The sequence below is a fragment of the Malaya genurostris genome, chromosome 3, assembly GCF_030247185.1.
Source record: "Malaya genurostris strain Urasoe2022 chromosome 3, Malgen_1.1, whole genome shotgun sequence".
NCBI lineage: Eukaryota > Metazoa > Arthropoda > Insecta > Diptera > Culicidae > Malaya > Malaya genurostris.
The window spans coordinates 254,973,939-254,997,284 of NC_080572.1; the positions used below are offsets into that span (position 1 = coordinate 254,973,939).

At 38.0% G+C, this 23,346-nt stretch overlaps 1 protein-coding gene across 4 annotated transcripts in view; it reads left to right on the plus strand.

The window, feature by feature from the left end:
* The window catches only part of LOC131437705 (serine/threonine-protein phosphatase 4 regulatory subunit 1-like), a 474,879-nt gene that overhangs the window by 354,470 nt on the left and 97,063 nt on the right, over positions 1 to 23,346 (plus strand). The window lies entirely within an intron of this gene.

Genomic DNA, 23,346 nt, shown 5'->3' on the forward strand with positions numbered 1-23,346 from the left:
AAACTAACAACATAACTTCAAGAATTTGCATAAAAATCGCCAAAACCGCAAATTCGTATGAAAAACTGTATAATTTTGAAAATACGCGTGCAAAAAAATCTCATAATTTTGGAAATTCGCATAAAAAATCCGCGTAACTACGGAAATTCGTATAAAAAACCGCCAAAAATTTGTGAAAAATCGAGATCTGGCATTACCTCGAAAAAACTTTGGGACTTTGAAAATTTTTGAGATATCTGAAATCGAACATTTTTTATGCAAAATGTTTTAGACATGAAATGTCGAGATTTGGTGTCAAGTCGAAAAAAAAATTTGTAAAAATTTCGGAGTCCCACAGAGTCGACTTTAATTTTTTTGTTCAAGATAGCACTAGATCTTAACGTTTCGTGCTTTTCTAAGACGAAATAAGAAAAGCGCATTACTTTGAAATTTCGCATATGAAACCACATAACATTGATAATTCGCATTAAAAAGTCGCAAAGTCATGGAAGCAGTCACAAAAAAGGACTTATCAAACCGCTTAAAAACAGACTTGAGTGTTAGTTCAAATTGAACTGCTTAATGCAAAACAGTTTATGTTGAACTGCTAGCGCGACCTGGCGGTAAAGTTAATGCTATTTGCAAAACACTTTTGCTATTACACAGATGTATAATGTCTAGCTGAACAAATTTTGATAATTTCAAGAGGAAAAAAGCTTAGTTTTTTACCCCCAGATTTATGTTATGTGCACATACCGTCAGGTCGCGCTAGCAGTTCAATATAAACTGCTGCTTGGAATTACCCTGAATGAACGTTGTATAAGATTTGCAACACTTATTATAGTACAGTCAATGAACTACGCATAACTCTTGATGAATTACAGTAACTGAAAATCCTTTTGTACCCAAAAAATCTTAGTACAGTGTGAGTAGTCTTCACGATTATCATATTGTTTACTGTACGCACAGATAGGCAAATGTTCATTCAACCAGATATAACTGTACGAGTAGTGCACGCATCGATAAGCGCTCCATAGATGGTCAGGGAAGCGATTTCTTAAGGGGCGGGAAGGGTTTATTTTTCCTTTGTTTTTTTTTTCTAATAGTAGAATATTTTGTCAAATTTTCAAGCCTATCGGAACAAAACTCTGGAAGTTATGGGCCTTCCTCTTTCCTTATCTCATACTGCGAAGAAGCAAGAGTTCAGCGCACAGACCAAAGAGTGCTGTTACGATTAACTTGAAAGTTTTACAAAACATTCTTTCAATGTTTTTTTTAAACAAAATGCAAAGAAATAAATATGATTTTACGAAAGTGTTAGACTCTACGCGCCCTCTAGAAAGAAATAAATTGTTACCTTCGATTTTATAGACAATCGCCATTCAAAAACTACTTAATTTTTTTTGCATATACTTCCTACATGTAAATTACTGGACCCCAAAGTTCTTCTTTTCGTTGCTTGTTACTTTGGGGAAGTTTTGCAGCTACAACATTGCGAATTTTTTTCGTGAAATTTCAAACTTCAAACCATCATCGAATATTTTAAAAAATTAAAAAAAAATCTAACAGAAACGTTGGGGTCTAGAATAACATTTACTGTAACCATGCTGCTTTTATTTGTTGACTTATGATAATTCTGCACTGAGATACAATGGAAACCGCAAATCTCAAATTTTTAAAAAGCGTCCTAAAAAATACTTCTTATTTGTCAATATTTTTCCACAAAAAAAAAATTCAAAATGATGTTGTTGTTGATGGTTTATATTATGCAAAACATTTGAATTTATTTTGTTGAACGATAGTTCTAAAAAATACACAAAAATTATGTATTTTTTCATCCGTTATCAGTTACTGTATACTACGTCTTCGACTTCTCAGTGCTGTTATGCTCAATAATTTTATTTTGTATGCAAAATTTCCTCCCGAAATCAAGACGCCAAATTGTCCGTACATGAACACTGGGTACGATCTGTGATTACTGCAAAATATCGCAAGGAACAAGAAATCCGCTACGAACGCTTCTATTGTTATGCTTTAAAATATGGCGTTTTGGTCAAGTGTTACTTTTACAAATTTTTTTTTCGCGTACCAGACCGACGTTTCGAAGAACCATGATATAGCTTAATCTTCAGAGTAAAACACTACAAATATTTTACGCTAAAACAGATAACCCAAGTAGCAAACATTGTTCTAGCATTGTATTTCTTCACTTTTCTTGCAACGATTGTGCGATTGAAAAAGCGTAGTTTGCTTGTATGATGTGCAACAAGTTTCTTATTTGATATGTTTCATAGAAGTAATATTTGTTAAGTAGAAACCGAAAATGAAACTGTTCAAATGTACTTATTGTAGAACTAGTAAAATAAACCGATGTGAAACTCAATCCTTTTAGGTTTTTGATTTGGTTTCACAAGCAGTAATATAAATGATTTTTACATTTGTTACAAAACATGTAAAATCATTTGTCAAACATATCTGACATGAATAACCGTTCTGTAGCAATTGTGAAACATGCCAATTTTAACAAGTTTTAATTGCTACTTGGGTAAGAACTCTCCAACAGGCGCTTCCCATGTGTTCTCAGAATGACACATTTAGTCGTTTCCGGTTTCGAACTTTATCGAATATTTGCATGTGTACTAGACGAACGTTTTGTTTGTAGTCGTTTTGTCCTAAATACAAAGGGATATACCTGCGAAACGTCAGTTTTCACTGCAAATCAAATATTTGGAATAACAAAATTTCACCAGAATTTCGTCTTTTAATGTATAATATCCCTTCGCAACGTCCGCCTGTCACGCAGAATAAAAATTTTGTGAAGCAACATATGACAGAAAAGTCTTCTCTAAGTGGCAAAGGGGAACCAAACGAAAATATCTTCAGATGTCTCTACCCGGCAAATGATAAAAGGAAAATGGGCTTCTTTCCATCAATCATTGTAAAACTTTGGTGAGTGTGACCGTCAACCCTCAATTTTTTCGAATAAATCTAAGTATTTGGCGAATGACATTCGTTTGCTTCTGTAAAAAACTGCATCGTTGTGTGATGCCATTCGAGAAGGGTTGCCATCTGTGGTAACAATATGACGTCTTAATGCAAACGTTCAAGGTTAAGTTTTAAGATAAAAAATTACAATACTGAGATGTCTCCGGAGAATAACCAGGACGAATAATGACAACCCCCACATTTAAAATGTTAGGGCGTCCCAATCAACTGACTTTAGTTGTTCCAGTCGTTTTGTGACATTTCGTAGCAATTGTTTTTCCTGGATCATTCGAATGGGGTCATATGCCGGTGCCGTGACGATGCTGAAACTCGCACCTAACACCTTACGATACGGTTTGGTTGACAGTTGCACTCGAACGTCGTCGTCGTCGTCGCGCGGCTGTCATGTTTTTCATTCTCGGGGTGATCCTTACCCGGCAATGATGATGAGTTTAGCATAACGGTTCACGTGTTGTTGCGACTGTGTTTTTTTTTTGTTCCTCTCCGTTTATTTGGGAGGCGCACTTAAATGCTATACCCAAGCGTTAAGTCGTGCGTCGTCGTCGTCGTCGTTGTCATAATCATGTTATTCGGCTTTACATATCACTCTACACCGCATGACGAAACGACCGCAACAGGGCACCGGGACCAGCGAAAGACCAAGAATGTTCGTAAGGGTTTATGCTGTTGCATGACGGTTGTTTCATATGTGTATACCGTCGATATACCGTCGGTGTGTTTGTTGAATGTTGGCGTTCAGTATAGCTTTGACTTGGCTGTTTTTGTTTTGAACGGGAGCCCGTTCGCACACCAACACCATCACCAACACCAAGCGGCGGTCGTGGTGAGCGCCGCGCCTGAAAGTAATGAAAACCTTCCGCTCGGTCCACGTACAACCAAAGCAGCAGGCAGAAGGGCAATGATCGAACCGAAAACATAGACTATAGCGTTTCTCAGTCACTGAAAACGACGCCACCGACCGATGCTGCCAAGAAGGAGTACGCGAGAATGTTTGCACTGCACATTCCACTGCGGGACCCTGGTTCCTACCTAGCAAACCAAATAACGTATGCTGGTGGTTGGAAACTTAAAAGGCTTATGTTTTGATTTGGGGTTACTAACTTGTCTTCTTGTGTGGCAGTTCGGCGGCGGCGGCGGCAACGAGGTTCACCGTTACGAATGTGCGAGGACTTTGGGCAGCCAGGAATTGGCGCCACCGCCAACCGTAGAGTAGTCCGTATTCGGCATGGCGTGGCCAGTGGGCAGCCGGCCAGCCGGTGGGAAAATATTGAACTGCTAATGCAATGAGTGTTATAATGGGCGAAACGGAATGTCTTTCCGGTTTAAATTGGTTTACCGTTATTGTGTGTTTTGCGTGCCGAAGGCGCATGCCTCCGTCTAACCTAGTTCCCTGATTCGTAGTTTGTTTTGTAGTTGTTGTTGTTATTGTTGTAAGCAATTATTTTCTTTCCATTCACTAATCCGAAACTATTTTTCTCGTTCTTTCTAGGTAAGTGATCCCGGATCCAGCGATTTGTGTTATGCGGTACGAGGTGCGGTTGGTTGTAGTTGTTGGTCTGTAAGCTTACTAATGCGTATTGGAATATTCCTGGATTATCAGACCATTTTATGATCCTTCTCATGATGAAATCATTGTTCACTACTGCTTTGGACAAACACTTCAAATATTTTGTTTCTGTTTTTCTGACCATGTTTTAATTCCCATATGTTATTTGATTTCTCGACAATACCTCGGAAATTCTCGAACAGCAGTCAGTGACTATCGAAGACTCTCCAACAGAACTACACGCTGACATGTTATCAATGATTATTGATTTGCTAACAAAAGTAATTTTCATTGACTCAAAATAGACGAAACTGTCGGAAAATAAATGTCACTCTCTGGTCCTCTTGCAAATTTTGAGAACGAGATCCATGCCCAGTCAACGACAAACGCGGAATTTTGTTCTTTCTTTCGTTTATCGTTTAAGTCATTTTCGGTTTCCAGCGAATATTGCATACTGTGCAGTATCGTTAATCATCCGAAGCTCCGAGAATCGATAATGACAGAAAACGATACACAAAGATTGTTACCTGCTTGCGATCGTTTCTCTAGTAGTTTTGATTACAATACAGCTACGAAGAGGTTCTGAGATGTAATAACGTTGATTAAAGACTGTCCCAGAAAGTATGGACGCACGTTGATTTCGCTGTAAATAATTCACAAGTGTTAGATATGCAAATTTTATTCGATATACTGATAATATTAGACTACAACAACAGAATATTATTCTCAACATTTGCTACTTAGTCATTGTAGACTAGCTGGCGCACCTTCTTGCGAACGTTCCTCATTAAATTCCGTACAGACTTCTTGGGGACAAGTTTTGAAACTTTTTTCCAATCTTTTTCGAACTGTTGAATGGTTTCGGCTGCCGAGAAATGTTTCCTAAGATGTGCCTTCGTTAACGCCCAAAATTCCTCAATTGGTCGAAGTTGTGGGCAATTTGGTGGATTGATGTCTTTTGGGACGAAAGTGACATTTTTGGTAGTATACCATTCTACCGTTGATTTCGAGTAGTGGCAAGAAGCAAGATCTGGCCAGAAGACAACAGGATCCTTGTGGCTTCGAATCATGGGTAGAAGTCGTTTTTGTAAACATTCCTTTATGTATATTTCGCTGTTCATTGAAGCAGTGGTGATGAAGGGTTCCGAAATCTTACCGCAGCTACAAATTGCTTGCCAGACTATAGCTTTCTTACCAAATTTTTCGACTTCAATCGATGTCTCGGACTGGTTCAACACTTGCCCTTCTCGCACCTTATAATATTGTGGTCCCGGCAAGGTTCAAATTTCCAGCAAGAATCCTATTGTACAGCTTTCGAACCCTCGGCCCGATTGATGCTTCTTGTTTCGGACTACGTTTTGGTTGTTTCTGCTTCTTATAGGTTCGAAGATTCAAACGTTCTTTAGCACGAAGAACATTTGACTTCGAAGTGCCCACTTTGTTGGCCACATCCCGAACTGAAACCTCCTTCTTTTGCTCGAACGCCTTCAGTATACGTTTATCCAACTGAGGGTTAGAAGGACCTTTTTTCGACCCGTTTTCGGTTTATCCTCAAAGGTGTTATCCTCACCGAACTTCCTGATTGCATTTCGAACGGCTTTTTTAGTCACTCCTTCCATTTTTGCTATCTTTCTCAGTGACAGTCCGTGTTCTGTGCACGATTTGTACACAATTTTTCGACGTTGTTCTGCTGAAAGTCCACGCATTTCGAAACAAACTAATGAAAACGAATAAACAACTGCACAAGTGGTTAGAGAAGAGTGTAAACAACAGGACGCAGCCATAAAAATTGACAGATTCTGAACCATACTTTCTGGGACAGTCTTTAATCATATTTTACAAACTTTGGATAATCAAACTTTACAGATTTTCAATATGAACTCAATTTCCTTGCAAATGATATTTTGGTTTCGTCTTATCGTAGGGAAACGAGTGACGTTGGAATTGAGACTCTCTTTTGTTGAAAGTGAGAAAGGAAATTTCATCGTTTATTTTGAATGCGATCATTTACGAATGAAACTGTAAAAAAAAACTAAGATGAGTCTTTTTGATTGTATTCTATCATTGAAAATACGTTAAAATTAGATGCTCTGATCCGATTATCCGTTGCTTTGGTAGTCAATGATAAAATGTGTAATTTTCGTATTCAAGAATAATGGAAAATTTCAGAAATCTTGAAATATTCAAGACAAAATTACTACTGATGTTTGGATGTTTTCTACAAAAAAGTATGGGTCGTTTCTATAAAAAAAATTAATGTCATACAAACTACAACAAAAAAAAACGGCAATGGCAACTAACATTTGTTTTGAATGTTGTTGTGTCTATTTTTCCGAAAAACATTTATTTGAGAATTTTGGATGCCCTGAAAAGAATCGTTTTGTTCGTTGGTGTTGATGAAAGGGGCTGATCAACTTCATCCATTTATTGGTGATCCTGCGTTTTCTTCGAATGCGAAAAAACAGCAACAACTTGATTGGAATGTGTCTCGTTCGAAGCGAACGGCGCACAAAACAAACCAACCAACGACACAGTAGCTGATGTGCATAGCAACCTTCTCTACGCCATTATCGAACCAAACAAAGTGCAAGTCGGTTCTTTTCTTAGAGAGTGATTTTCTTATACGCGTCAGGAGACATCATGATAATGGCTTGAGAAACGGGAAATTAGACAGGTTTAAGATTTTAAAAATTTATCTGCCATGGCACAGTCTAAGATTAAAATTATGCACACTGTAAATTTACGTTTTCTGAGACTGACATTTTCGAGCGTAAGAAATGGACCTGATTAAGCACAACGAATTTTACGCAAAATTGTATTCGCAGTTGACTGCACCCTCTCAGATTTTAATGAAACTATCTAAAATTTTGTCACAAAAAGTCGCTTTGCATATTTTGTTTTTCCCAAGTTTATCTAAACTATCTTTTGAAAAGGGCCAAACCTTTTGTTTACCTTTTTCTTTTAAAGATGGTTATAGTTGAAAATAGAAAAATTCTGAAGAAATGTGTTTCAATCAGTCAAATTTGCAAATCAAAATACCGAAAAAAATTCCCAAATCGAGCCATCGGTTTTAATAATACAATTTCCATTTACAAAATTAACACCATTTTTGATTTTGATGAAGTTTTGTTCTAAGAGAGGTAATTTAGTTCCCTACCAATTGTTTAATCATTGCAAGGTGAGTACTTTTAAGAAATAGAAGTTTTTCTAACTAAAACTTTTTTTTGTTCAGATTGAATTTATTTCCGGTGTCTGTTTATCGAAAAATAAATTGAACTGAAAGTCATAATCATCCAAGAATCCAATGGAACTTAATTTGGGAGGAAATTTTACAGAATACTCTATCGTTAGTTGCCCGATAGTAGTAAAAAGTATCAGCTGGACGTGAAAAAATTTTAGTTGGAAAAGTTTCTTTTCCCCAAACGTTTCCAATCTTGCAGTTTATGAACGATTGGTGGGAAACATAGTTGCGTAGTGCAAGATTTCATCAAAATAGAAAATGCCTTTTTTTCTGTAAATCGATTTTAAAGTTGTTGAATCAATTTTTTTCAGTGCAGGATTCGATTAATATTTTTTTCATTTCCCTCGAAAATTTGACTAATTTTGAGGATATAACTGGATATAAGTCACTGATAGTTTGTAGGATTTGCTATTTTTTGACTCTAAATATATGATGAAAAGCCTCTTCTTAATCCACATAGAGGTGTGATAATGCCTTTCAGTCGTAGTTGAAACAGTCTCATTATAACATATTTTTTCGTTAGGATAATTTCTGCCACGAATTTGGGCTGATTTTAACGCAAATTCAGCATCAGCAATAATACATTTGAACTTGATCATTGGTGACTTTCTGAAAAAAGTGCGGCAAAAGCGTTTGTCGGTTATGTCACTTATACCGTTATATCACGTTTTGTTAGTTACACCACTTATAGCATTATATCTCCGAAACCGGAAGTGACAACCAGTTAAACATTGAAGTTGATTTACAACCCAATAGTAGCTTTCAAACGAGTTTAAGTTTGTAGAACTTGGTTCAGCTATTTCCGAGAAAATTGAGCGGAGAGATAGATGCGTTTTGTTGGCTACGCCACTAATGCCCTTATATCTCCGGAAGTGACGGCTAAGTGATCTTCGATTCACAATTCAATAGTAGCTTTCCAATGAGCTTTAAAGTTTATTAAATTCGGTTAAAACATCTTGAACAAAAATGAATTAAAAAAAAATAAATGCGTTTTGTCGGTTACGTCACTTATGCCCTTATATCTCCGGAACCTGAAGTGGTAGAAGTAGCTTTAAAATGAGCTTGTAGCTTGTAGAAATTGGTTCAGTCAAGTCCGAGAAAATGGAGAGAAAAATTTTACAAAAGATGCACACAAAAACATACATACATGTACACATTTTCCGATTTTGTCGAGCTGAGTCGAATGGTTTATAACACTAGGGGTCTCCGGAGCTACGATCAAATGTCGATTTCGTTAGCAATTCTTTCCGATTCACTATAGAAACAGATTCATCGATTTGCATACTGAACCTACCACTTCGTTCTTCGTGACATTCGTCCACTTTTTGAACATGGAGACACTTTCTCTTGCACACTGAAAAAAGCGAGCAAAAAGGAGTTATTTTAAGAGGCTATTGAACAACACACCGCACTCAAGAATGTGGAAGAACATAAACCTATTACTAGGTAGAAAGCAAACCAAATCAACTCCATCTTTGGTTGTCAACGGAAATTGTATAACTGACAAGAGACTAATCTGTGAAGCACTCAACAAGCACTTTGTTACAGTTGGATCCAAGTTAGCAGAGAATATAACCCCAAATGGGACTTGTCCACAGCAACACATCGATCCAATTGCAAATTTGATTTTCCTCCAACCATCGTCGATGAATGAGATTATACTTCTCATCAATGAACTGAAAACGAACAAAAGTCCTGGCCCTGATCTCATTACAGCAAAAGTAATAAAAAATAATGCCGAAGCCTTTTCTCGGATCTTATCTGACTCATTCAACTTGATGATACAAGGAGGATTCTACCCAGACTGCCTTAAAGTTTCTAAAGTTGTTCTAATTTTAACATCAGGTGACTCTGCAATACCCGATAATTACCGACCTATAGCGACACTTTCAGTTTTTAACAAAATCTTCGAAAAATTGCTGAATTCTCTATAACATGCAATATGGTTTCCGAAGTGGAAGTAGCACAACCGTTGCTATAACTGAGCTCATAGATAATATTCTAGAAATAACGGACTCCCAAAAGATATGTGAGTGCTTTATTTTTAGACTTAAAAAAGGCCTTCGACACTCTGAATCATGAAATACTGCTCCGTAAACTAGACAAGTATGGAATTAGAGGGATTGCTCATAACATAATCCGAAGCTATTTAGAAAACAGAATCCAATATGTTTCAATCGATGGAGAAACAAGTTCTTCAAAACAAGGGAAGTAATATCGGGCCCTTACTGTTCTTGCTATATGTTAACGATATATGCAAGATTAATCTCTCTAGTATTCCAAGGTTATTTGCGGATGATACGGCCTTGTTTTATCCGAATGCCAATGCAAGTTCTATTATAACAAACATGAATAACGACTTGCTGATTTTAAAAGAGTACTTCTCTAAAAATCTGCTCTCTTTGAATCTACAAAAACCTAAATATGTCATGTTCCGATCACCTAAGAAAGTTCTTCCCACTGTTCCCAACTTAATTATTAAAGAAAATGTTATAGAAAGAGTGGAAGTTTTTAAATATTTGGGAATCCATCTGGATTCTACGTTGTCTTGGGAACATCATACAGAGAAAATCGAAAAAAATCTCATCATTGAGTGGAATTTTAAAACGTGTAAGTCATTTTCTACCACGGAAGACACTTATTCTGTTCTATTTCGCTCATATTCATCCTCGCTTGAGTTACCTCATTGTTGTCTGGGGTAGAGCCTGCAAGTCAACATTGAAGAGATAGCTAATATTGCAAAATCGTTCTATCAGAATAATATTCGATCTACCCTTTCTATTTCCTACAGTTCAGCTTTATACAGATCTTCCTTATAAAATCTTACCCATTCTAGGTATCTGGGATGAACAAACATTAATCTTAATCCACAACATAATACATAATCAATATAACAATAAATACAACACCTTCAATTCACAACACAAGGCAAGATAATCATCTTTCGCAATCCCGTGCGTTTTCAAATTTTGGTCAGAAACGAATTACATTCATTGGTCCAGCAATATATAACAAACTGCCCAGAGAAATACAGAACATTACACATCATCATTCATTCAAATCCAGCATCAAAAACTACTTAAGAACTCGTATACGCCAATTACTAATCTAAGTTACTAATTATGTATTTGTGTCTTTTATTCCTACGTGTTATATGTAAACCGTCTACAAACAGCTAAATGTAATTATTAATTCAACGCGTTAGAATAACCTAAATTGTAACTATTCTTGTTAATATATGTGATTCTTTAAAAGGACAAATAATCCACTAGAAGCACACTTTTCGTTTTTCTCATATTTAGTAGAGCTCTCTATTCATTAATGTTACTTCAAGAAATTTAATATTTTCAGCCATTTTAGATATAGTATAGTAGTAATTCAATATTTGTTCCATAATTGTTGTTGCCAATGGCTGAAAATGGTGCCCATTACCAGGGGGCTCAAATACGAGCATTTTGGTGTGGGGGAGAGTGGAGGGTTAATAATAAAAAAAAAACCGCCGAAAGCAACGGTTATCGTGAACACTGTTTACTGTACGCACATATAGGCAAATGACTACTAAACTAAAACAACACCTGAATTAGCCGCACGCGGGTAGTGCACGTAAATTACAGTTTTGTTACGGTCGCGCATTTGTTCGAATAAAAAAAAAGTTCTTTATAAATTTTTGAAGCCTGTGAGTTTTAAGAAACCCAACAAAATTAAAGATGAGCGAACGTTTCAGCAATTGGTCGAGCTGGCCGAATTGGTAAATTTTCACCTCGATAAAATCAAAATTTACGAGAAGGCGGTTCTGTTTTCTTCAGAGGACAAAATTTTGAAATTCTAGTTCTGAATTTTATAACACATAGTTGCTCTGACTACAAGTCTGAGAGTCAGCATGGATTCAAGCCAAATCGTTCAACTTCCACAAATTAAGTAACCTACACTTCTTTAATCATACTTTCTTCACAATTACTACAAGTAGATTCTATATACCCTGATTTCGCTGCTGCGTTCGACAAAAATTATTCATCACATAACGATCTCCAAGTTAAGTAGACTGGGATTTAACGGATCATTTTTGAATTGGCTTTGATCATATCTAACTAGTCATGAAATGATAGTGAAAATATAAGACTGTACAACCTCATCATTTACTGTTACCTCTGGAGTTCCTCAAGGAAGTCACCTTAGCCCGTTTATAGTTTTATTGTATATCAACGATCTAAATTTTTCGATCAAGTGTATGAAACTATCGTTCGTTCTTGATTTTAAATAATTTCATACAATCACATCTGCAGCTGACTCAGAGCTTCTACAAGAACAATTTAACTAATTGGTGTAACATCAACAAAATGGAAACAAACTAAATGCCACTAAATGCACCGTCATCTCTTTTTGTCGCAAAAAGTCTGTATTCAAGTTCGACTATAATATTTCACAAACTGTTCTCAAACGCACATCGTCTGTTAAGGACCTGGGTGTTTTTCCAAGTTAAATTTTAAGGAGCGCATAGTTTACTGTCACCAAATCCTCTAAGCTATTCGGTTTAATTTTCCGCGTTACTAAAATATTCTCTGTTGTACATGCTTGAAAGTTCCGTAGTTCATTTCAGTTCGCTCAACTCTTAAATATGCTGCTGTTATCTGGTCACCTTATTACCGAAAGGATATCCAACGCATTGAAGCGACTCGAAATCGTTCCTCATGTTATTGTCTCATTAGATTTAGTTACTATAGAAGAACTAGATTTAAAAGAATGTATCATTTGGATGATTGTAATCTGTTGATGCAAAAGATGAGGAGGTTTTATGCCTGCTGGAGAGCAACGCTGAACAGTCATCGCAAAGTGACGTGTTGTATGCGGACTTGTTTATTGTGTTTATATGAGAAACTTATGCAGATTTTTTTAATTATATGTAAGTGTATTTTAAAGTTCTGCGGAAAGACTCACCTGCATTAGAAATTGTAGTGTAATGCTTCGCACGAATATCGCGGATTTCGCGCGTTTTAGTTTTCGACTTCGCGCGTTTTGGTTTTGAAATTTTTCGTAACAACCCTGAAATTATGTTACGACTAAATTTTTTATTTTGAAACATAAGAAAAATGATCTCACCATTCGAATATGCCTGCTACATTCGATCGGTTTTTACGCTGAGCCTCTGAGAAGCCATCTTTTTTTACCAACTCTTCTGTCGTATTGCGGAGTCATCTTGCCACTCTTTTTCAACTTATGTTCGACATATTCCCAATCGAATTTCTCAGTTGAGCGGAATGGAAGACAGATGGATATCCTTTTCGAAGAAATTATAGAAAAGGTCTATCAGAACTCGAGTCTGATGAAAATACTTTAAAACGATAGTTGCGATGATCGTAGTGCAAATCAGCTTAGACGAAATTTTCGTTTCGTTCAATTGATCAAATGGTATCATGAACTTACGGGGAGACATGAGGTAGTATCTTGAGAGCACTTAGTTATCTCATCAAGACAAAGAAATTGCTGGTGACCAAAATTTTTTTTGAAATAACCAATTTAGAATTAAAAAATAGTTAACAATGTATAAAATTCTGGCATCAATACAGTGTTTCTGTTGTAATAACATTATAACCATTTTAATAAATCCCAACCATATGGTCAACAGTACGAATGGAATCTCGAGTTCCGTCTAGTCACGCAGCATTCCACTACCCACCGATACATCCGTACCTTTGGACCTGAAAAGGCACTTTCCAAATCACAAACTCCGAGCCGCTTCATTCGAATCCCATGCACGAAACTGAACGAAACACAGCAGCATTTACAATAACAACAACAACAACAACAACAACAGCATCAGCATCAGCATCAACGATATGTGCATTCCAGACCACCCGGTTTATTAATGACCGCGATCTTCAGTCCCCTGTCCAGCTCATTCTCTCTCATTTTACCACGCGGAGCGGAGGCAAATCACGCAACCTCCACCGAGTTGCGGTGTTTCGTTGAAAACCTCGGGAGAAAGAGCTTTCGCATCTTTCACTCTTCCTCGTCCCGGGAGAGCCAGGGAGAGACGGGGAACGAAGCAAAAAGCTTCGAATCAACAAACGGTACATTTTCCAATGTCGCGATCGGTTCTCCCGTTCTGGCAGCAACCACGGCAACGATCTGCTGTTTCGTCCGGCACAAGAATCTGGCTTCGGAACCGGTTTGACGGTGACCAACACGCCGAAACAGCCGAGTACGGTTCACCGATATGCTCTTCCCAGGACGACGATTCGTGTGAATTCCAAACATCAGCGAGACTCCGCTCCTGTTACCCACCACCCGTGGAAACCTTCAATCGGTGTGGGTCCTAGCAAATGAAAAAAAAGCTTCATTTTTCTTTCTATCGGAGCGGGCGGAATTCTTCACACGATCTCGATCGTCGTCGTCTTTCTCCGCACTTTTCCCTCTCGTGTGCAGCAATTCGGCAAACGAGCGCGGGGGTAGGAAGCACTCTCTTTGGAATCTTATCCGCACCTTCCCAGAGATGTCCTCCATCACCGTTCCGATGTTGTTTGTTGTGTTCCGATGTTCGAACTTTGCAAGAGAAATGGAATGGCCGAAAGAGACCGCAAACAAAACAACCAACTCGGATATTTGTCCTCGCCACCCCGATGTCCCTTCGACGGCCGCTGCGGTCGTTCGATGATCTCGTCCAGCAGAGCGACTGCTGTCCATGGTAGTGTCAGTGTTCCGAGCGAGCGAAAGGTAGTAAATAAAGTAGTAAATTTTTCAAGACTTCCTTGCGCAGGTTGATCGACCCGCACGATGAATTGCACCGGTGCGGTTCTTGGCTCTCGTGCGGTTCCAGCGGTTATCAATGCGGCACAATCTGTCAATGTCGCTGCGCGCTTTGACAGTATTCGCGGCCCTCGAAAGATGATAATTTGGAATCCGAACGCAAGACCAAGACCTACTAGCCCGCGCCGGTTTGGTTTGGTTCGGTTTTCGTGCCTCATTCCTTGAATCTTTGTTTTATGTTTTATCTTTTTGGCTTGGATATAGGTTTTTCTTTCTTCTGCTGTTGCTAGTATTGTTTTTGTTGTTGTTGTTGTTGTTGCCATTCCTTCTATCGACTTACTATCTCTCTTTCTCGCTCATCCGGATACCATTGGCCATGGTTCGGTATTTTACTATCTATCGCTCTCGCCAATGGAATGCGGGTTGCGGTAATTTTATTATTTTTATGCTGATGATTGTCTTCTTTTATCGAGCATGAAGTGTTGCTCATTTTTTCTTTTAGTTTTTTTTCCTGCGCTGCCGTTCACCCTGTGTTGGGATAGAAGTAGATATTGTGGGGCACGCGTGTGAACTTAGTTTTTTTTTCATTTCTGCGTAGTTACGTTAGATAAAGATTATCTTTGTTTTATGGAAGTCAGGGTATTTCGTGCAAGAACTACTTATATTGTGACTACAAAGAATATAAGTGTCAGTAGACGCCAATACCCAAAAAAGAAGATAAAATTAGGTCTTCACCTGGCGAATGATAGAGAGAAAAAAGTTTGGTGACTGGATGTATTAGGTAGATGTAAACACGTTGTAAAATCACTACGGGAGCAACCTTACCCGACCATTGCACAGTGGCTCAAAAGCGCAATTTCACGCTCTTAATTGATAACTCATTAAAAACGTGGTTTCCGAGGTACAGTATCTTCAGAAAAGTTGCTCAGAATGATAGACGCCATCTTTTGGCAAATTTTATTTATGTAATAAATCCCCCTAAAAGTGAGATCAAAAATTTATTTTAGCTCAGGGCCAACATAGGGGCTGACGTAACTTGAGTGTAATTCATGATATAATGTATTTTCTGAAAAGGGTGCCCAAAAACCAGTTTTTGTAAAAAAAACATGTATTTTCAATTTATATGAGTTTTTCGTGTTATACAAAGTTTTTCATCTTTAACAAACTACACAACTTTCTGAAACATACTATGCTGCTATCATTTCAGTTTAATGAAATAGAGCAATTTTTCATGTTTTTATGAATAAAATTCTAACTTGTCTATTATCAAAAGGCGCAGGAAGGTGCAGATGAGACTTTCATACCATGGTGGAATTAGTCGTCTGCGATCGTCTGCAGGCGAGATATGTTTTTTTCAAATATCCAGTATATATTCATTACTATCATACTTGTCACAAAATATGATTTTTTTTGTGCACATTGAAGTCTATAAATCGAATAGTTTAGTAACTGTTTTGTCATGACTTTTAAAAAAGCCATCATGTACGGAAACCCTTTACTAATGGCGTTTTTCATTGAGAAACACTGGTGGCGTGGATTGCTCTGGTTTTTCACTTTCGAGCAGAAATGGCAATGAAACACCGTCAAAATATTGCATTTCTGCTCGGAAGTGCAAAATCGGAGCAATCCACGCCACAAGTGTATTTCAATGAAAAACGGCATAAGTTATAAGGATGATGAGCCATACTTTATTGACCATAAACTGCTAATGAACTATTGAGACGAAGACGAAACAAAAAAATGGAAAAAATCACGTGTGTTATCGAAAAAACGGGATACTCTTGGACTACAGGAAGACTGATGACTCCATTTCGTTAGGCAACTCCGCGAAGACATTGCACTACAGTTCAAAATACAAGTATTTTAAGTAGTTTAACCTTGACGGCTGCCAAAGAAGGAATCCAGGCGAAGTATAGTGAATATATTGAATGTTAATATCCTTCTATAAACAGAAATTCTACGCTCTGTCTCAAGAACAAATTATGAATTTTCAGACCAACCAAGCTTTATGCAGTACCAATTTGGTCAAGTTGTTGGAAGAAAACGCTTCAAAGAATTCAGAATATAATTCCGACAGTGACAAAAATCGATGCAGTCTTCAAATCAATCGATTCGCTCTTTGTATTAGTTTAGTAAGTTAGTATATAAATTCCTTGTCTTCCATTACACATTACAAGTAGGTTACCAATTTCTTTACAAAAAATCACAGAATTGAGAAAGCAAATGATGATTCAATGAAAATAACCAAATCATTTTGCTAATAGAACTGGGAAGGCACCACTGGTGAATGCATACATAACGTAAATCTTAATTAAAATATAATTCATATAATTCTTCAAACAAACTTTTACGTCTACTTAGATGTTTACGTGGAACCGCGAGTTGGCATTAAAGTTCCACACGAACTGTTAATGCACTGATAAGTCGAAGACGAAACATAAAAATATCATATCAAGTAAGTTGTTTGTCGGAAAATATTTCACATTATCAAAAAAAATTGGCGCATTAGCTTATTCGAAAAAAATATCCATCCGAATTTGTCTTTGTGAAACGACAATCAATTAAATAAGACCCACTTACCGATGAGTGTTCGCGGAAGGAAATAAAGTGAAGCCCGGATATAGCTTTAAAAGGTTTGGTTGCGTTTTGAACGCCATTAGCAACCATACAGTTCATTCCAGTTGTTTATGAAATGTAGTTTCTCTACAGTTCCAGGTCAGCTCAATTGGTACAGCAGTTCTTGGGATTGTGGAAGGTACACAAGCTCGGTTGCTGCAGCTAGGAGATACTTAATCCCAAGTTTCGTTTACGATATTCATTCGTTTCTATCGGTTTTAGTCAGTAAAAGTTTCAATAGAAAAACTATGAATTGTAAACTCATAGAGACACTTGGTGAGAAAGGGTAACATTACGTATAGAACATGAATATTGATTTGAATATGCTTAAAGCAAAATCAAGAAACGTTTCGAATGCTTGATTTATTGAATATCTGGAAGCACTATTTATTCGGTTCCTGGTGGAGTTTTTGACAACAGTTTAGTTGCGATCAGTGGCGTCTCGTCCTCATGTGCACCTCGTGCACTGCACAACTGGTCGAACAGGCTCAGGAGAGGCTTCAGTTGCTTATGCTTATGGCAGTGGAAAACAAATTGCTGTCTCAGTTGCAACGTCGAAACGGTTTTGATATCATACCATATAAGCGGTGCACAACCCGTAAATTTTGTCACGAGACGCCACAGCAACAAGTGAAAGTTAGGAGCCAATTCTCAGTTTTGCGTTTGATCGAGAAGTTTTCAGGAGCCTTCTTGATTTTAAGTTTGCTAATGATCAGAGCCGGCGAAACGTTCAGGTGGGTTATTTTGCGTATCGTAGGGGGATCCACAATTTTAAAGTATTCCGCAGTTCTAATGGAAATGTTATTTAAATACGACTTAATATAGTTTTTAAATGATTTTCCTAAATATTCCGAGTTCCAAAAAAAATCTTATCATTATCATTATTCATCAGGCATTATTGGTATTGCTAGTGTTTTCTGTTCTAAATTTATGGTGAGTAATTACCCACCTTTAAAAATTCCGGAAGGGTAGGTAGGGTCGTATCTTCCTCTTTCACCGCCCCTACTAATGATTACCCTAATTTCATCACAGTTTGTCTCAGTAATGCCATCGATATTGATTTCAATAGGACTCGCCGTTCGCAGGGAATATTTGACTGGGTGGCAAGTGACCGGGAAAAACGGGAAAACCGGGAAAAACTCGGGAATTTGGTTTTACCGGGAAAAGCCGGGAAAAAGTCGGGAATTTTAGTGCAAATCCGGGAAAAAAATTTACTAGTCCTAATCTTAGTAACGATTTTCAGCATCATGATTTTCCTGATACAATAAATGAAAAGATGAAAGCCATTTTGTATTTGAACTAGAAGTTCAGTGCAAGTTTTGAAACTTTTTATTGTTCCTCACAGGTTCAATGGTGCACAATCCATTGAAAATGGAGCCAACATCTCAGCAGTTTTAAATCAATAAGAGCTTTCTTAGTTGTCATCAATAACAGCATAATCAATGCTCATAATGAAAAATAAGGATAATTTGGATGCTTCTGCTGGATTTCTATTAAATCTCGACAAATATTTAGTTGCCAGCCAATGATTTCCCCAATTTCAACAAAATTTGTCTTAGTAATGTCAAATTGTGACAATACTTGTTTAGTAATCTTGGTATTGATTTCAATAGGATTCACAAAATCGACAAAGCTGTCGACTTTCATTTTATCCACCGTTTGCAAGGAATATTTGATTTCCCTCTTTGATAGCTAAAATTTGTTTTTCAGAGTTCGTAAAAGCTTGTTCAGTGTCGATGATAGAAGAGTCAAATTTAGATCATCTCAGTCAGGCATAGATTGTTGTTGTTTTACCAAAGTGACAAGTGTACATTTTAAGAATTCTAGAAGGATTTTGTTCTCTCGCCAGAACCCAACGCTGAAAGAATATCGTATATGTTGTTAGCAATGACCTCTCGTCCTCATGTGCACCTCGTGCACTGCACAACTGGCCAAATAGGCTCTGTGAGAACTTGTATGCACATATTCAGGAGAGGCTTCAGTGGCTTATGCTTATGGCAGTTGAAAACAAATTGCTGTCTCAGTTGCAACGTCGAAACGGTTCTGATATCACACCATATAAGCAGTGCACAACCCGTAAATTTTGTCACGAGACGCCACTGGTTGCGATTAATCAAGATTTTAAGAAATTTGTGACTGATAAAAACCAAACGACTGAAGAATTAAGGCTACTGTCATTAACGAACACCGACTTTATGGATTTCTTTTATGTTACACAATTACAAGTGCATTTCCCTTAAGAAAAAAACATCTGCTGCTACATAGTATTGAAAATAATTGTCACTAATTCGATGCGAACGGTACAACACATAATTATTCTCTCGCTGTTATCAGACGAACGCAAGGTAATAAAATTCAATTTCCCGACAGCAAAACAGCACACGACAGTGCCAACCGAATCAATACTGACGCAGACTGAATGAAAAGGCTCTCTTTGAGTACTGCAGCATTACACATTTACAGTCAATAAGGCGGGACCAACGAGAGCTAGGAAATTACCTGGCCGCAAAACAGAATACAGTGCAGCCTTTATGAAAACTGACAACAACATTTCAATAGAGGAAAGTAACCAATAGTTCTATGGAATCAATATCTTTTTTTTTTATATAGTTTAATTAACTTCGGCTTTAACCTAATTGTGGTCGATCGGGGTTGAATTTCTTACATGCCGAACAAATTCGAGTGCATTTTCCTCGACTGCGAAACAGTCCGATAAAAAAAATCCTGAAGAGAGCCGAATCAGTTTTAAGTCATCTACGATTTGTATTAAGCGCACGCGACTATTTTTTGTTTTTTTTACGTTTCGTCTTCGACTAGTCAGTACAGTGCAGTTCGTGTTGAATTACCACGCCACTCAACATGTAACTTGTACCGAAGTACTGTGTCTTTACTGATGAAGTCCCGAACGTACATGAGTTTACGACATACTGATCGTTTTCAGCTCATCTAGGGGCCGATTTGTGCTAAGCGCACATGAGCATTTTTTCTTGTTCTAGTTTTTTTTCCGTCTGAATATATCAACAATTGCAGATCATATTCCAGATAGCATGGACGAAATATGAGATTATTTTTGTTGGTTGAACTCGAGATATTTGCAATCAAGAACCTGTCACTCTATCATATGGTAAATTTTGAAAAGGTGTCACATAGTAAAGTAAGACGTATATACGACAAAGAAAAACGATAGAAGACACCCCTCTCGGCAGCCGGTTGTCCAGAGTATGAGTTAACCGGTTGGTTTTGCAAAAATTGCTCCCGAACTAGTTTCGTGAGTCATTCACTCTGTTGAAATCGGACTGTTTAACAAGAAACATCCGTTTAATTTCCATTCCCTACTAGAACAACTTTTCTCCAGTAACTTGGACTTGGAGACTGCAGTTTCTGAAAAGGTATGTTTGGTAATATCTACTCCGTAGAAGTTTGAATTCTGCGATAATGATTTGCTTCGAAAATAGTAATGAGAATTGCTTTAAAACAAGATAAAATAATTGATAAACATAGTAAATACGATCAAACATACCGTTGGCAAAGTGCAACAAACATCCAAGGCGTCCGAAACCACCCAATTTCCACTGCCCTCGAAAAATCGCGTCAAAAGTTTGTTCAATTTGTACAGTGAGATGCTTTTTGAGATCCCATGTCGGTTAACGTGAAAATTAACGTAAACGAGTAAAGCGAGCGAAAATTGCACCGTTTTCGAGCTCCGTCGATCTGTACAGTAGTGGTTGTTTTCTGTGTAAGTTGATGCGAAACCCAATTTTATCCAGTTGAATAACCAATCGACAGCAGAAGTAACAACACCAACAAAAAAAAAAAACTCGCACGTAAATCCAAACATAAAAGTAACAGAACTGGAAACACGCGCGAATCTGTAAGAAGGCAATAAAAACAACCGTTCGCACATGTAGATTCCCATTGATTGATCATCATCCTGTTTCGGCATTTCGGATTGCACATTGCAGACAACATCACTGGGCATCAACGGGGGAGAAGCTGTAATGCGGGCAAGTTTCTTTCTATCGCGCCTCATTATTTCCCCGTAATTTTAAAGTTCCTCTTGTGGTGGATGCTCAGTTCAGCTCAACCGTCAGTGCCGAAGTTCTCCGGGTGTTCTTTTGCTCTTTCTATCCCTCTGTACCGGATGATTGTTCCGCACTACCGCTTCACTACTTTTTCGGTTCGGGAAGCCTTGCCCAAGAATCTGCTTACTGCTGCTTTAAATCGCCAACCGGATCGGTTGCGTGAAACGAGTTGGCTTTAAAAAACTAATCGCATACGTATCCAACTAGCAGTGATCTGAAGTGGCGCCAATGAAAATGTTGATGTATTTTGTAGTGGAAAACATCTAATGCCGGATACTATGGTCATAATTATTTGCGTATAAATGATTCCGCTCATGGAACCAGACAATTTGTACCCTGGATTGAAGTAGTTTCGTTTGTCTAATAACACTTCAACAATACAATTGCAAAAATAAATTTAAAAAATGTAGTCATATTTAAATTATCAAGTTTATATTTCGAAGGCAGCAACACAAACTCTCGAATATTATTTCCTAACGCAAATTAACAACGCGCGGATCATTCGCATGCAAAAAAAAAAACAACTACAACCAAGAACAATTCTGATTCTTTCTGACCATGGTCATCATCATCATCATCGTTCAGCAGCATCCCAGCTACCAGAAGGCTATACATACTGCTACCAAACAACGTGCGGCCCCTGGCCATCTACGGCACTCAGCGGTGCGGGACGAACGTGTTCCTGCTACGTATGCACGTGAAGTGAGCATTTTAAAACTTCCCGTTGCATCCTGTTCGGTGGTGGTTGTTGTGGTGATGGTGGTGGTGGTGTTGGTGCTGCCCTTTCAATCGTTCGCGCGGACAACAGCAATTTGCCAGGCGGTTCGATAAAGCGGTTAATTGAACCGTCCGTCGGGCAGGTTCGGGGAGCAAGAAGCGGCCGGAAAAAAAGAATGAAGGAAAGCAATAGCAGCGGAAATTTTTTTTTATATATACAACACACACGCGATTCGCGAGCATGGGCAAATTCGAATATGAAACTCGATATGACTGTGTTTCGCCAATTCAACTTGACCTAATCCGTTTTATGTGTTTGTCTGTGGGGCCCGGTGTTCATTGCAGATTAACCGGTGGAGATTTTCTGATGTTCCGAGATACTAGCTATTAATTCCACAGAAAAACCAGTTCCTACATATTTTTGTGCTTGAAGATTATGTAGCTCATGTTACTAAACCGAAGCGTTGATGACGTACATACATTCCTGGAATTTGAATCATTTAAATACGATTCACACTAGGAAGTGAATCAGTTGAAAAAATGATTTTTTTTTTGAACAAGAAAATTCTATTACAACACAAACTTCTCAACTGGTGGATATCGCGGACATTGTTTGCTGTACGCACATATAAGCAAATGACCGCCTAATGAAAATATATTGAAAATTCAACTGAAACTCGTGCCGTTTTCTAACAGATGGCGTGACTTGGTTGTTTCATTTCGAACTATGAGTTGGAATGCCAACAGTCGCCGAAAGTCCTCGTATTTTGGTGGAGGTGTGTGGTGAGCATGCTTTAGCTGAGCGTTGGAAGCGGTTTACATGATTTAGAAGTGGCGTTTTTGATTTGGAAGGCGACGAAGAACATGCCGGAGCGTCACCAAAGATTGAAGATGAAGAATTGGAAAAATTGCCTGATCAGCCATTTGCCAACGTCTAAAAGCAATGGGAATGATCCGAAAGGTAGGCAATTGGATGCCGTATGAATTGAAGCCAAGAGACGTTGAACGCCGTTTTTTTTCGTGTGTGTACAGTTGCTCTAACGACACAAAACGAAAAGTTTTTTTGCATCGAATTGTTACTGGCGATGAAAATTGGACCCATTACGATAATCCAAAACGTCGGTCAACTAATTGATGCCATGCATTCTCATCGACTGCCGTTCAGAACATTCATAGTATGAAGGTTATCATCTGTATATGGTGTATTGTGAGCTGCTGCAACAAAGTAAAATGAGCACCGGGGAGGTCTACCGACGAAAATTGATGCGTTCGAGCCAAGCATTGCAAGAAAAATGCCCACAACTCACCGACAGACACGACAAAGTAATGTTGCATCATGACAATGTTTGCCCACATGTTGCACTGCCGGTACAAACATACGAGGTCTGTTCAAAAAGTTCCCGGAATTTTTTAAT